At 37.1% G+C, this 14621-nt stretch overlaps 1 pseudogene; it reads left to right on the top strand.

Moving 5' to 3' along the window:
- Positions 1 to 11345: 11345 nt before the first annotated feature.
- Positions 11346 to 11726, top strand: LOC141516849 (large ribosomal subunit protein eL37 pseudogene; annotated as a pseudogene).
- Positions 11727 to 14621: the final 2895 nt, after the last annotated feature.

The raw sequence follows: 14621 nt of genomic DNA, 5'->3' as shown, positions 1-14621 counted from the left end.
TAATAAAAGTTTATTGTACATTAAAAGAATAGGATGACAGAATGGCAGGGATGTGTGGTGAGGGGAGGCAGAGGGGCCAGAGATGCCTCACTTCTGATTGCAAAGAATTGAACTACAAACTCCTGATGACTCTTAAATTGCATGTACCAGGTGTACATAATCAGCTCTTTGTAATCAGAGGTGAGGTGCATCTCTGCCTTTTTTACCTCTCCCTCCCTGCAGGTCCCTGCAGAATCTAAAGCTAGAAGGAACCTTAGAGACTTATCTAGTCTAAACTATTTTACAGATAAAAAAAGTGAATCTCAAAGAGCTAATGATTGGTTGGGGCCATATGTCAAATTAGTGGCAAAGCCAAGACTAGAACCTGGATCTCTGATTTACAGTCCAGTGTTCTTTCTACTGTATCAAATTATCTTTCCAGTCTGCTCTCATACTTCTCTTGAAGGAACTCCAGCAAGGACATTCTGGAGGTAATGAGCATCAAATGCAATTTGCAAAGTCATATTGAAGTAGTTGGTTCCAGGTGCATGGTGCCCTAAAGACAAGATCTTTGTGGACACAAATTAAAAATGAGACAAGTGGAAATGTCTAGCTGGAATATATGAAAGGAATAATAATAATAATAGTTAAACAGTACTTTCCTCAAAATTCATGGAATTCTCTGGAGTGGCTACTGTCAAGCATTGTTATTTCCTTTCTGCAATGGAGATAAAAGATGCATTTGCCTAGGGTCACATGACCAATAAATCACCCAATAAAACTAGGATTCAAACCTCATGTTTCTTTACTCCAAGTCAAAGTCATGATGCTTTTTGCATCATGTCTCTGATGTTTATTTTTGAGGATTTTTTTTGGCAAGGCAATGGACTGGATTTGAACTCAGGTTCTCCAAGTCCAGGGGCGGTTCTCCATCTATTGCACCAATAAGCAGCCACTCTAATGTTTCTTGAGGATTACTGTGGTACCATCAATCAATCCATAAACCTTCCCAAAGCTTGGTGCCAAGGGATCCATCGGAACTGTCTGCTGATCCCCAGTCACAACATTGATTGCCTGTGTATACCTTTGCAAATACTGCCCCCAGTGCTTGTAATGTCTATTTTTCCAAGCCCAGCACTATCTTCCACAGGAAGGTTTTCCAGTTGCTAGTGCCTTCCCACCAGAAACTACTTTTTATCTGTTTTGTGTTTTATTTATTGCATTTGAGTTTCCCACCACCACTACCCTGTCTTCCTGCCCCCACCCCTCACCCTCCCATCTTATGTAAGTCCTTTTTATGGTGCTTGTATATCCAAAGCCTAGCCTAGCCCAATATCTAGCTCAAGCAGCAATTTAATAATTGCTTGTCAAGTGAATTAATGGGTGACTATATAAAGCTACTACAAGAGACCAGTTTGCATTATGTATGACAAACTTAACAGCTACTCAATAGAACAAAAACATTAAGGTGACATTTTGTTACCAGTGTATCTTTTTCTTCCCTCTCCTCCCTAGCACTTAGTGAATGCTGAATTGAATTGAACTTCTATCATGTACATGTGATGGATAGCTATGTCTTAGAGGTAACAATGCTCTGCATAAAGATGGTGTTTAATACATGTTGAAGTTGGAGCTACATTGACAAACTGGAATGTGTCAAGAGGAGGGTAACTAGGATGGGAATAAAAACTCAAAAATCATGCCAGCTTAGGATATGTAAAGTACACTAGGGATATTTGGGTCAATTAGATCTCTTAGATCAATTAGGTGCAGCGGATCAAGTGCTGAGGCAGGAGTCAAAAAAAAAAAGATTCATTTTTCTGAGTCCAGAATCCACCCCAGCTACTAGCTGGGTGATCCTGGGCAAGTCATTTAACCCAGTGTGCCTCAGTTTCTTTATCTGTAAAATGAGTTGGAGAAGGAAATGACAAATCACCCCAGGATCTTTGCCAAGGGATGAGGTTGCCAAGAGTCAGGCACGAATGAAATGGCTGAACAATAACTAAAGGGATATTTAGTATGAGGAAGATTTAAGGCTGACATGAGCATATTCTGCCCAATTTCTGAGGTCAAAGTGGGAAGACTAATGGATGGAGAAGATCCAGGGAAGCATAATAGCTAAATTTAGGGCTGAATATCCTTACATTTAGAGGTCACCAACAATAGAACAACCTGCCCTGAGGGATAATGAGCTCCCTGTCTCTTTTGTTCTTGTTAAGTCTTGTCCACTACTATTATGGATTTTTATATGTGGGGTCACACAGCTGTTAAGTATCTGACCCTAAGCTCGGTGTTCTGTATACCTATATGCACTATATACCCTTTATCTGCCCCTTCTTCTTTTCTCTGGAGGTATTCAAAACAGCAGCTATAACCAGCTTTCATAGAAACTGTTGATATTCCAATATACTGTAATTAGTGCATTTCAATATCCTTCATGACACTAAGTATTTATTTTATGTTATAAATGGCTCATGAATACCTAGTCCAGAGTGACTAAAATGGTTTTTATTAAGATGTCTCAATAAATTGGCACACCTCTCTCAAGGTGGGAGAGGGGCAAGGAATCCCAGAAATGTTGTCTTTTATGCACTTTGAAAGGCCTTGTTCCTGCCCCTTTATACCAATCATTGGCTGGGGTCACAATCTAATTGATACCTTGGTCTCCCTAGCCCTGCTCATTATACTCATGAGCAAGAAAAGCTACATTCTTGAGCTTGCCCTTCAGTTTTTGATGAGATTGAGGCTAAATCTTTTATCTTAATTCAGTATCTGCCCATAGGCAACAATACAGTCTTTGTAATGTAAACTCACAAGTCTCCCTTCACATTTTTGTGGAATTCAAATACTCCCATATTCCTCACAATTCCTTCTTTTCTTTTATAATAAGATTTTTGGGATTCCACATTTTATTAGTGATTTCTTTCTTGAATCACAATCCTTGTTACTGACTTTTTCTTCTATCAAGATTTTTACTTCCTCATCATCAGAGAGATGGACCCTATCCTATTTTCCAGGTTTGTGCAGGAGCACATTCCAACTTTCTGGTGTCTTTTTTTTTTTTTTAGGTTTTTCAAGGCAATGGGGTTAAGTGGCTTGCCCAAGACCACACAGCTAGGTAATTATTAAGTGACTGAGGCCACATTTGAATTCTGCCTAACCTTTTACTCAGATCAAAACTCATGTTTTTATCACAAGACAATGAAATCCTGGAGCTTATTACAATTTACATTTTGCCTTTTTCACTGTCACATTGACATAGAAATTTCACTTTTAACACAATAAACTTCCATAAGTGTGTTACTACATGAGTAAACTCCACTGAGAATTACTACATTAGCTTGTAGCATATACATTTCTTAACCTTTTGCTGTCATTACAATGACTTAAACATTCTTACCCAAAATGAATTTCTTTTTCCCAAAATATTCCCAATTATAACATAGATTTTCCTTTTCCCGATGTACTTATCTAACTCACATTCCTTTCCTTAAACTAGACCTTGAAACTAATCATCCTAAAAATTTACCATTCTTCTTCTTACTCTCTGACATAAAAATTAAAGAAATTAATTTCTATCTTAATATGAAGCTGACAGCAGGTGTCAGAGCCATACGCCTAACCTATCTATTAAATCCAATTGACCTAAAACTTCTTATTATAAAGGTCCAGGACATCAAAGAAAAATTCCTTTATAGATATAAATTTTGAACGTTAGGTGTCCAGGCAGAGATCATGTGAGTAGTCAAATGTCTTGGGCCAGATTTATTCTACCAGGTGAGACATTATCCAAATGTCATTTTGGAAGAAGTCAAGTCAAAAGAGTCCAGCTCAGACAGCACTGAAAAGCTGCCCCTTTGACCATACATCCCTATCACCTCAAATATTCAGCTCATTGGCTTCCTTGGTTCCAAGAACAACACATTTCCTTTTTGCTGATCATCCTGGTATCTGACATTAAAAAAGTCCCATGATCTTAAATAGTTGTTTTACCTAATTAGAATTACTAGTGAGTCTAATTCATTAGATTCCAATTATAGTCTTAATGGGGTCCCAATTAATGAATCCCCTACCTAAACCTGAGTGTCCTTCCTGGATCCTTGCTAAAACCAGGAATTCTAACTATGACTGGCCCTACATGCCTCATCTCTTCGCTCTTACTTGAGGCCTTTGATCTCCAGACCCATATCCCTTTGTCTGAAATAATATCCACTGTATCTCTATATAAAGATGGTATATCAGATTCCCCTTGGCTAAAGAACCCTTCTTCTAGCCTGTTGTATTTTACAACAAATAAATACCTCTTTTGGCAGGGAGATTGCTTATCATTTCCTAAATGCTCATATAGCAACCCGCTATAAGTCACAGAAAAATCTCAAATTATCTTTCTCATATTACATAGGTACTTGTACTTCAAAGGCAACAACCACTATTTTGGAGATACATCTCCAAAATATTCCCAATTCACATATTTAGCTATAAACTTCTATATATAAACTTGTTTGACTGCTAGCCATCTTTAACATACAAATTATTTTCTTTTTAGTTGTTTTGAGGGAATGGGGTTAAGTGACTGTGCCCAAGGTCACACAGCTAGGTAATTATTAAGTGACTGAGGCCACATTTGAATTCAGGGCCTCCTGACTCCAGGGCCAGTGCACTAGATACTGCTTCACCTAGCTGCCCCCTAACATACAAATTCTTACTTTTAGAATTCCTTAAAACCATTAGAATATCTTAGGTGAATTTAAATTTCCCATGTGTTATTAATTCCAATATAGCAAAACAGCAATAAGAATAACACACAAATTACTAGATTGTACAATCCTTCCATTATTATATTTATGCATGAACCAACAGATCTATCCCAAATTTTTGATATTTCTCTTTATTACCCCTTCAAAGCAATCACATGTCAATTCCAGGCTTTAACATTACAGTATTTGAATAGCTTATATGTTCACAAGAGATAACCAAATATTGTGAATATAATCTCTTTGCAGTTACAAAAGAATATCACAGCATAAATACATCTTACTCATTAATAAGTTAATGTACAGTAGGACCACATAATTGCTATTTGCTCAGTCATCACAGCCTCCCACATCAGTTGTATACAAATCCTCCAAGAATCTAATCTCATATATGTAATACCTTTAAAACCCCAATGTAACTCTTATTTATGCCATAGTTAATCCAAAAGCAAAGGAATAAATCATTAGATGAAACTTGAGTTCATTTAGCTTGCTATCAACTATTCAACTAAACTTACCAACAGTTTAGTTTGACAAAAGCTTTAGAGTACCTTGTACAGAAAATCCAACACTCACATTCCAAAAACTCCATCCAATATAAAAATACAACTGTTTATCATTATTAGCCTTAATATTAAAATGAATTAGAGCTTTTTCCCAAAAGAAATCAGTAAATATCACTGATAACATAATTATGTATTTTTCTTCTCAGTAACACAATACCACTTTCTTTTAACTCAAAGGTTTTATGATAAGAGTTTAAAACCCCAAACCAATCTGACCATCTAGATTATTTAATTCATCCCATTCTGAATAAATTTTGTCAGAATGTAACAATATTAATAACCCTCTTTTAAAATCCTCAGAGTAGGGCCAATGCTCTGTCTGCCACCCAGCCACCCCTACTATTATTACTATTTTATTTTATTTTGGGTTTTTTTTCCCTTTTTTTTTTGGTTTTTGCAGGGCAGTGGGGATCAGGTGGCTTGCATGTCACACGGCTAGGTGATTGTTGGGTTTACGAGGCTGGATATGGACTTGGGTGCTCGTAGTTCCAGGGCTGGTGCTTCGTCCATTGTGCCACCTGGCCATACCTACAATTATTACTATTATTTTTTTTATTTTAATTTTTTTCTTCTCCCCTTTACTTTTTTCGCCCAAGCAAGTCTATCTATATTCATGGGGGAGGAGGGGTATTTTGTTTACTTGTAAACAAGAATATTTTATTAATGTAAAAAAAACATTTGTATAAAATCCCCAGAGTGTTTCCCTAAACTCTAGTTCAGAAAGGGGTCAACCTTATAAACAGTGAGAGTCAGCACTTTTAAGCAGAGACATTCATTAAATATGATTTCCTTTCAATAAAGATGTCTCCAATACCTGATTTTATTTTTTCTTCCTTTCCCAATCACATATCACATCTGTGATGGGGTCTTTCCCTTTAAGGCTTAAATACTTGAGTTCTCTCACCACCCCCCCTCCACAGGTGGGTGGGGCACTCCTCAGCTAAACTCAGTTTAGAGTTCAAGTCTTAACAAAATGGCAGATGGGATCAAGACTAGGTGTCAAACCCACCACTCTCTTTCCCCCAACCCAGGGAGAAAACATGAGGTCTTTCCCAGGCAGTCATAAGAATAAGAAGTCTTCCCTCTTATAAATTCTCAATCTTTCCCTTAGAAGTAAGCTTTCTTCTAAACTCTTACTGAATCACAGCTTTTTCTATTTAAGAGTCCCCCTCCCCTTTCTCTCTTTAACTCTACACACCACCAAGGGAGAGGCTGAGGTCCACAAGAGGGCCACTGTAGCCCTACTCCCCCCTCCCCCACCTTCTGAAACTTCTTGGCCAAACTCCCAGCTCCCCCAATTTAAAAGTTATATGGAGGGCGGCTAGGTGTCGGAGTGGATAGAGCACCGGCCCTGGAGTCAGGAGTACCTGAGTTCAAATCCGGCCTCAGACACTTAATAATTACCTAGCCGTGTGGCCTTGGGCAAGCCGCTTAACCCCATTGCCTTGCAAAAAACCTAAAACAAACAAACAAAAAACTTACATGGAGTCCCCCAACCCAGAAATAACTAATACAGACTATTTATACAAGACAGGACATAGAATACCCCCACACACACACCTCCCCTGAGGGAACATTCAAACTCAAAAATCAGACTGGATCCAATCGACTTATTTCTGGCTTCCTTGACTTTTGGCTACCACTCAGGAGGCTCCCTTGCCCTCCATGTCTACTGGCAACCTTCCCCTTGGTGGGCTTTAAGAGTTTGGGGAAATTACTGAGAGAGTACCCCCAAATCCCTCCCTTTCCCATCAAGGTACCCTATCATCCTCTGGCCTCTCCTTCGGGATACATCTCCCACATGGAGGACTTCTCAGCCAGCCAGGTCAGTTCTGGCTATCACCCTACCACCCTGGAGATCACCCCTTACTGCAGTTCGCACCCCCAGTCATTTTTTTTAGGTGTTTTGCAAGGCAATGGGGTTAAGCGGCTTGCCCAAGGCCACAGGGCTAGGTAATTATTAAGTGTCTGAGGCCGGATTTGAACCCAGGTACTCCTGACTCCAAGGCCGCTCTATCCACTGAGCCACCTAGCCACCCCGATGCACAAATCTTAAATAAAATTTTAGCAATGAGACTACAGCAAGTTATTACCAGGACAATGCACCATGATCAGGTTGGATTTATACCAGGCAGTCAGGGATGGTTCAACATTAGGAAAACACTCAACATAATTAAACATATAAATAGCAAAATCAACAGAAATCTTTTTTTTCCAACAGAAATCATGATTATCTCAATAGATGCTGAAAAAAACCTTTGATAGGATACAACATAATTCCTTTTAAAAACACTAGAAAGTTTAGGAATAAATGGAGTTTTCCTTAAAATAACATATATTATCTATCTAAAACCATCAACAAAACCATCAACAAATATTATATTTAATGTGAAAAAACTCAAAGCATTTCCAATACAATCAGGTGTGAAACAAGGATGCCCATTATCACCATTACTATTCAATATAGTATTAGAAATGCTAGCAGTAGTAATAAGGCAAAAAATTGAAGGAATCAGAATTGGCAATGAGGAAGTAAAACTTTTACTCTTCAGATGATGTGATGGTATACCTAGAGAACCTGAGAAAATCATCTAAAAAACTCCTTGAAACAATGAACAAATTCAGTAAAGTATCAGGATATAAAATAAAACCACATAAATCACCAGCATTTCTATGTATGAACAACAAAACCAAAGAGCAAGAAATAGAAAGAGAAATTCCATTTAAAATAACTGTAGACAACATTAAATATCTGGGAATCTACCTCCTAAGACAAACCCAGAAACTCTATGAACACAATTATAAAGTTCTCCTCACCCAAATAAAGTCAGATCTAAATAATTGGAAAAATGTCAAATGCTCATGGTTAGGTCAAGCTAATATAATAAAAATGACAATTCTACTCAAATTAAATTACTTATTTAGTGCCATACCAATCAAACTACCAAATAACTACTTTACTAAGCCATAAACATAGTATCAAAATTCATCTGGAGAAACAAAAGAGCAAGAATAGCAAGGGAATTGATGAAAAAAAAAATGTAAAGGAAGGTGGCCTAGCTCTACCAGATCTAAAAATATACTATGAAGCAGCAGTCATCAAAACTGCCTGCTACTGGTTAAGAAATAAATCAGTGGGGCGGCTAGGTGGCATAGTGGATAAAGCACCGGCCTTGGAGTCAGGAGTACCTGGGTTCAAATCCGGCCTCAGACACTTAATAATTACCTAGCCGTGTGGCCTTGGGCAAGCCACTTAACCCCATTTGCCTTGCAAAAATCTAAAAAAAAAAAAAATAGATCAGTGGATTAGGATAGGTTTAAAAGAAACTGCAGCAAATGACTACAGCAATCTACTATTTGATAAACCCAAAAACATCAGCCTCTGGGATAAGAACTCACATTTGACAAAAATTGTTGGGAAACTGGAAAACTGTATGGCAAAAACTAGGTATAGATCCATATCTCACACTCTATAGCAAAATAAGATCAAAATGGGTACAGATTTGAACATAAAGAGTGATACCATAGATAAACTAATAAGACCAAAAAATACTCTATCTGATCTATGGAAAAGGGATAAATTTATGACCAAACAAGAATTAGAGCACATTATAAACTGCAAAATGAATGATTTTGACTATATTAAAAAGGTTTTGCACTAATAAAATCAATGCTGCCAAAATTAAAAGGAAAGCAGGAAGCTAGGAAACAATCTTTATAACCAGGAGTTCTGAAAAAAGTCTCATTTCTAAAATATATAGAGAATTGAATCAAATTTACAAAATCACAAGTCATTCCCCAGTTGATAAATTATCAAAGGATATGAAGTTAGTTTTCAAATGAAGAAATTAAAGCTGCATATAATCATAAAAATGCTCCAAATCATTATTGATTAGAGAAATGCAAATTAAAACAACAATGAGGCATCATCTCACACCTATTAGATTATCCCAGATGAGAAAATGGGAAGATGATCAACGTTGGAGAGGCTGTGGGAGGATTGGGACATTGATGCATTGCTGGTAGAGTTGTAAATGGATCCAACTTTTCTGGAGAGCAAAATGGATCTATGCCCAAAGAGCAATAAAACTGTTCATACCCTTGGATCCAGCAATTTCAATTCTAGGTCTACATTCAGAAGAAATTATAAAAAAATGGGAAAAGTTCCACATGTTCCTAAATATTCATAGTAGTTCTTTTTGTAGTGGCAAAGAATTGGAAATTGAGAGGATGCCCATCAATTGGGGAATGGCTAAATAAGTTATGGTACATGAATACCATGGAATACTATTGTTTTATAAGATACCATAAATAGTCAGACTCTAGAGAAGCATGGAATGACTTACAGGATTTGATGCTGAGTGAAGGGAGTAGAACCAGAAGAACAATGTACACATCAACAACAACATTATAGGGGTGGCTAGGTGGCGCAGTGGATAAAGCCCTGGAGTCAGGAGTACCTGGGTTCAAATCCAGTCTCAGACACAATTAATAATTACCTAGCTGTGTGGCCTTGGGCAAACCACTTAACCCCATTTGCCTTGCATAAAACCTAAAAAAAAAAGCAAAAAGCAAAAACAAAAAAAAAAACATTATGGAATGAACAACCTTGATGGAAGCAGCTGCTCTCGGCTGTCCAGAGAGCTAGGACAATTGTATCTGACTAGTTATAGACTATATTACTCCCAACCAGAGGAAGAAAAACAAAACAAAAGACAGAAAAAAACCCAACCCTTTGCAAGATGCAGGAATCATCTTTGTGGACACAGGAATTCCAATGACCCTTTGCTTCCATCTCTTCAATTCCCTCTCTAAATCAGGTCATTTTGCTGGCTTGCCTCTGGTCTTCTTCTGCCATGGCATTTTCAGTAGGGTTTCTTCTTCCCATAGCCAGTCTCAGATTGTTTTCTCAGTTGGAAGAGGACCAAACTGACATTCAGCAGCACGATTTCCATTTACTTTTGTAAACTTTGAACTTGAATTCAGCACTGTACAAAAATCTTTTCTGGGCTATTTCTGGGCAGAATGTGACAAAACATAACCTAATATATCATAACAAATATGAAACAATGAGTGCAAAGACAACTATCATGAAAAAGTGGTAAATGCAAGGAAAAAATCTACAACAAAATGTAAAACTCAAAAAACTCAATATGAATAAAATCTAGAAAAGATCTACGAGTGCAAAAGCAAGGGCACAAAAGTGGTAAATGCAAGTAAAAATAATATATAACCACTGTATAAGACACTCCCAGTTCTTAACAACCCAAATTTTTTGAAAAAGGGTGCATCGTCCGGCCATTGGGATAAAAACTCCCTCTTTGATAAAAATTCCTGGTATAATTGGAAGTTAGTATGGAAGAAACTTAGATTAGACCAACACCTCACGCCCTTTACCAAGATAAGATCCAAATGGTTACAGAACATAGACATAAAAAACAATACTATAAGCAAATTAGAAGATCAAGGACTAGTCTACCTGTCAGACCTATGGAAAGGGGAGCAGTTTATGACTAAGGAAGTGTTGGAGAACATCACCAAAAACCAATTAGATGATTTCAATTACATTAAATTAAAAAGCTTTTGCACAGATAAAACCAATGTAACCAAGATCAAAAGAAAGGTAGTAAATTGGGAAACAATCTTTACAACTAATGATTCTGACAAAGGACTCATTTCTAAAATATACAGAGAACTGAGTCATATTTTTAAAACAAAAAGCCATTCCCCAATTGACAAATAGTCGAAGGATATGCAAAGGCAATTTACAGATGAGAAGATCAAAGCAATCCATAGCCATATGAAAAAATGCTCTAAATCATTAATTATTAGAAAAATGCAAATTAAAGCTTCTCTGAGGTACCACCTCACACCTCTCAGATTGGCCAATATGACCAGGAAGGATAATGATCATTGTTGGAAGGGTTGTGGGAAATCTGGGACACTATTACACTGTTGGTGGAGCTATAAACTCATCCAACCCTTCTGGAGAGCTATTTGGAACTATGCCCAAACGGCAACAAAAATGTGCATACCCTTTGACCCAGCAATACCACTAATGGCTCTTTAGTCCTGGTGGCTGGAGGAAGATGACGAAGGGGACATCTTTGTTCTGTAAGCGCCGGAATAAGACGCACACTTTGTGCCGTCGTTGTGGCTCTAAAGCATACCATCTCCAGAAGTGAACATGCGGCAAATGTGGATACCCCGCTAAGCGCAAGAGAAAGTATAATTGGAGTGCAAAGGCTAAACGATGAAACACCACTGGTACTGGTCGAATGAGGCACCTAAAAATTGTCTATCGCCGATTCAGGAATGGATTCCGTGAAGGAACAACACCTAAACCCAAGAGAGCAGCTGTTGCAGCATCTAGTTCATCTTGAGTATTCAACTGTTTGTTAAAATAAATATCCTGAATTAAAAAAAATAGCACTAATGGGTCTATACCCTGAAAAGATGATGGAAAAGGGTAAAAACATTACTTGCACAAAAATATTTATAGCAGCCCTGTTTGTGGTGGCAAAGAATTGGAAATCCAGTAAATGTCCTTCAATTAGGGAATGGCTTAGCAAACTGTGGGATATGTATGTCATGGAACATTATTCTGTTAGAAACCAGGAGGGATGGGATTTCAGGGAAGCCTGGAGGGATTTGCATGGACTGATGCTGAGTGAGATGAGCAGAACCAGAAAAACACTGTACATCCTAACAGCAACATGGGAGTGATGTTCAACCTTGAAGGACTTGCTCATTCCATCATTGCAAAAATCGGAAACAACATTGGGCTGTCTGCAAAGGAGAGTGCCATCTGTATCCAGATAAGGAGCTGTGGAGTTTGAACAAAGTGCAAGGACTATTCCCTTTAATTTAGAAAAAAACAGATATCTTATTGTCTGATCATGTTGCCTCTTAGACTTCTCTTCTTTAAGGATATGATTTCTCTCTCATCACACCCAATTTGCATCAAGGTACAATATGGAAACAAAAGTAAAAACTGACAGAGTGCTTTCCATGGGGGGGTGGGGGAGGAGGGAAGCAAGATTGGGGGGAAAATTGTAAAACTCAAATAATATCTTTAATAAAAATAAATTAAAAAAAGAAAAAGGGTGCATCTTATACATGGGAAAATATGGGACTTAGTAACAGCCCCACCTCCCCTCTTTTCATTTTGAGTGGCTCAGATTTCATTATATTATTTAGATTTTTTTTTCAGTCAGTAGAAATCTACTGTCTTTCCCTTTTCTCATCCCACTTAGATAATAAAAGAAAAATAAAACTTGTTTCAAACATTTAGTCAAGCAAAAATATTTCTTCATTGGCCATCTTTGGGAAAAAAAAAGCATTTGGGAGAAAGAAGGAAGTCTTTCATTTCTTACAGGTTCAGTTCAAGTTGTTCATACTGTAGGTGAACTGGGATCCTCACCCACTTTTTTCTGTCACTCTCCTGCTTTTCAACAATGCTAATTATAAATCATATATCATAAAATATATAGAGTATTGAATCAAATTTATAAGATCACAAGTCATTCCCCGGTTGATAAATTGTCAAAGGATATGAACAATCAGTTTTCAAATGAAGAAATTAAAGCTACATATAATCATGTGAAAAAATGCTCCAAATTACTATTGATTAAAGAAATGCAAATTAAAACAACAATGAGGTATCATCTCACACCTATTATATTATCCCAGATGAGAAAAAGGGAAGATGATCAATGTTTGAGATTAGAGTTGTTGAAAAGCAGGAGAGTGACAGAAAAGAGTAGTGAAGAGAAATGAACCTGTTTCTGGCTCATTTCAGTGTTGTTTGTCCTCCTGAGACTGAGAGGCACTCTTGACATGGTAGCTCTGGATTTAGGCTAGGAGTTTAAGCCATAGTGACCTTGGAGCCAGAATTGCAGGCAGGATGTTGCAATGGGCTGACTAGTGTGGAAGCCCTGTGTAACCAAGAGCTTGAACTCAAGCCCAAGGAGGGTTTTGGATTTGTAACTGTGACTCTGCTCTATAGAAATTGAGTTAAACTATAGACCTAAACTTCCTCTCCCCAGAGACTGAAGTGGGGCAGGAGAGAAGAAGATTATTCCCATACATATATATATACATATATATATGTATATATATATGTATATATATATATGTTGGGACAATGCATATTTATGATTCTACCTTCTGAAGTTAATATTTCTTTGTAAAAACTAAAACAATGAATATATGTGAAAATACATATATTAATATATACATATACACAAAAATGTCTGATTTTATATTCTGAATCTTTTACCTCTTTATCAGGAGTGGGCCACATGTTTTAACATTAGTCTCTTAGAGTAATAGTTTGTCATTATGCTGATCAGAGTTCCTAAGTCTTTCAAAATTTTTTGTCTTTATAATATTGTCATTCTATAAATTACTCTCCTGTTTCTATTCACTTTATTCTTCATTCATTCAAATGAGTCACCCCTTGGTGACTTAGAAATTACCCCTTCATCATTTCTTACAGCACAATAATATTCCATCAATGATACAGATATACTCTCTTGTTTAGCCATTCCTCAAATGATGGACATCTCCTCAGATTGTAATTTTTGCTATCTCAAAAGTAACTAAAAATCTCCTTGTACATCTTTGAAGTATGCTTTGTTTAGGAGTAATCCTTCCCTTAATCTATCCTCTCTCTAGTTCTCCTTTCTCTTCTTTTCCCTTCTATTTCCTTAGGAGTGAAATGTATTTCTGTACCTAACTATTTTTGTATATTCTTCCCGAATTTGACCAATTTAGCTGAGAGATCTCCCTTCTTCCCCTCCTCTTTGTATGTATAGACTCCTACAAACACCCTAATTATATGCAATAATTTCTCTTTTTCTTCCTTTCTTCTCTCCCCCTCTAGTGTATTTTTCTCCTCCTTACTTTCCATTCTTTTTTTTTTTAATGATAATGATATAACAGAATCACTCCCAGGCTTTCTGTTTAATTAGATTTCCTTCTATATAGAGGTGATAGAGTTCAGAGAGGGAACATGTATTATGTCTCCCTATATTAGAATGTAAGCAGTTTATCTTTATTTCATCCTTTATCATTCATATTTATCTTTTTATATTTCTCTTCATTCCTGTGTTTAAATGCAAAATTCCTACACATTTCTAATCTTTTCAACAGGAAATCTTGGAAGCTCTCTATTTCATTAAAGGTCCATTTCTCTCTCTCTCCCTTCCTACCCTCCCAACCCCCCATGAAGTTATACTCAATTTTTCTGGGTAAATTATTCTTGGCTCTAAGCCTGTGTCCTTTGCCTTCTGGAACAACGTATTTACAAGCTCTCTAC

The sequence above is a fragment of the Macrotis lagotis genome, chromosome 1 (assembly GCF_037893015.1).
Source record: "Macrotis lagotis isolate mMagLag1 chromosome 1, bilby.v1.9.chrom.fasta, whole genome shotgun sequence".
Lineage (NCBI taxonomy): Eukaryota > Metazoa > Chordata > Mammalia > Peramelemorphia > Peramelidae > Macrotis > Macrotis lagotis.
This window is presented reverse-complemented; position numbering and strand designations above follow the sequence as displayed.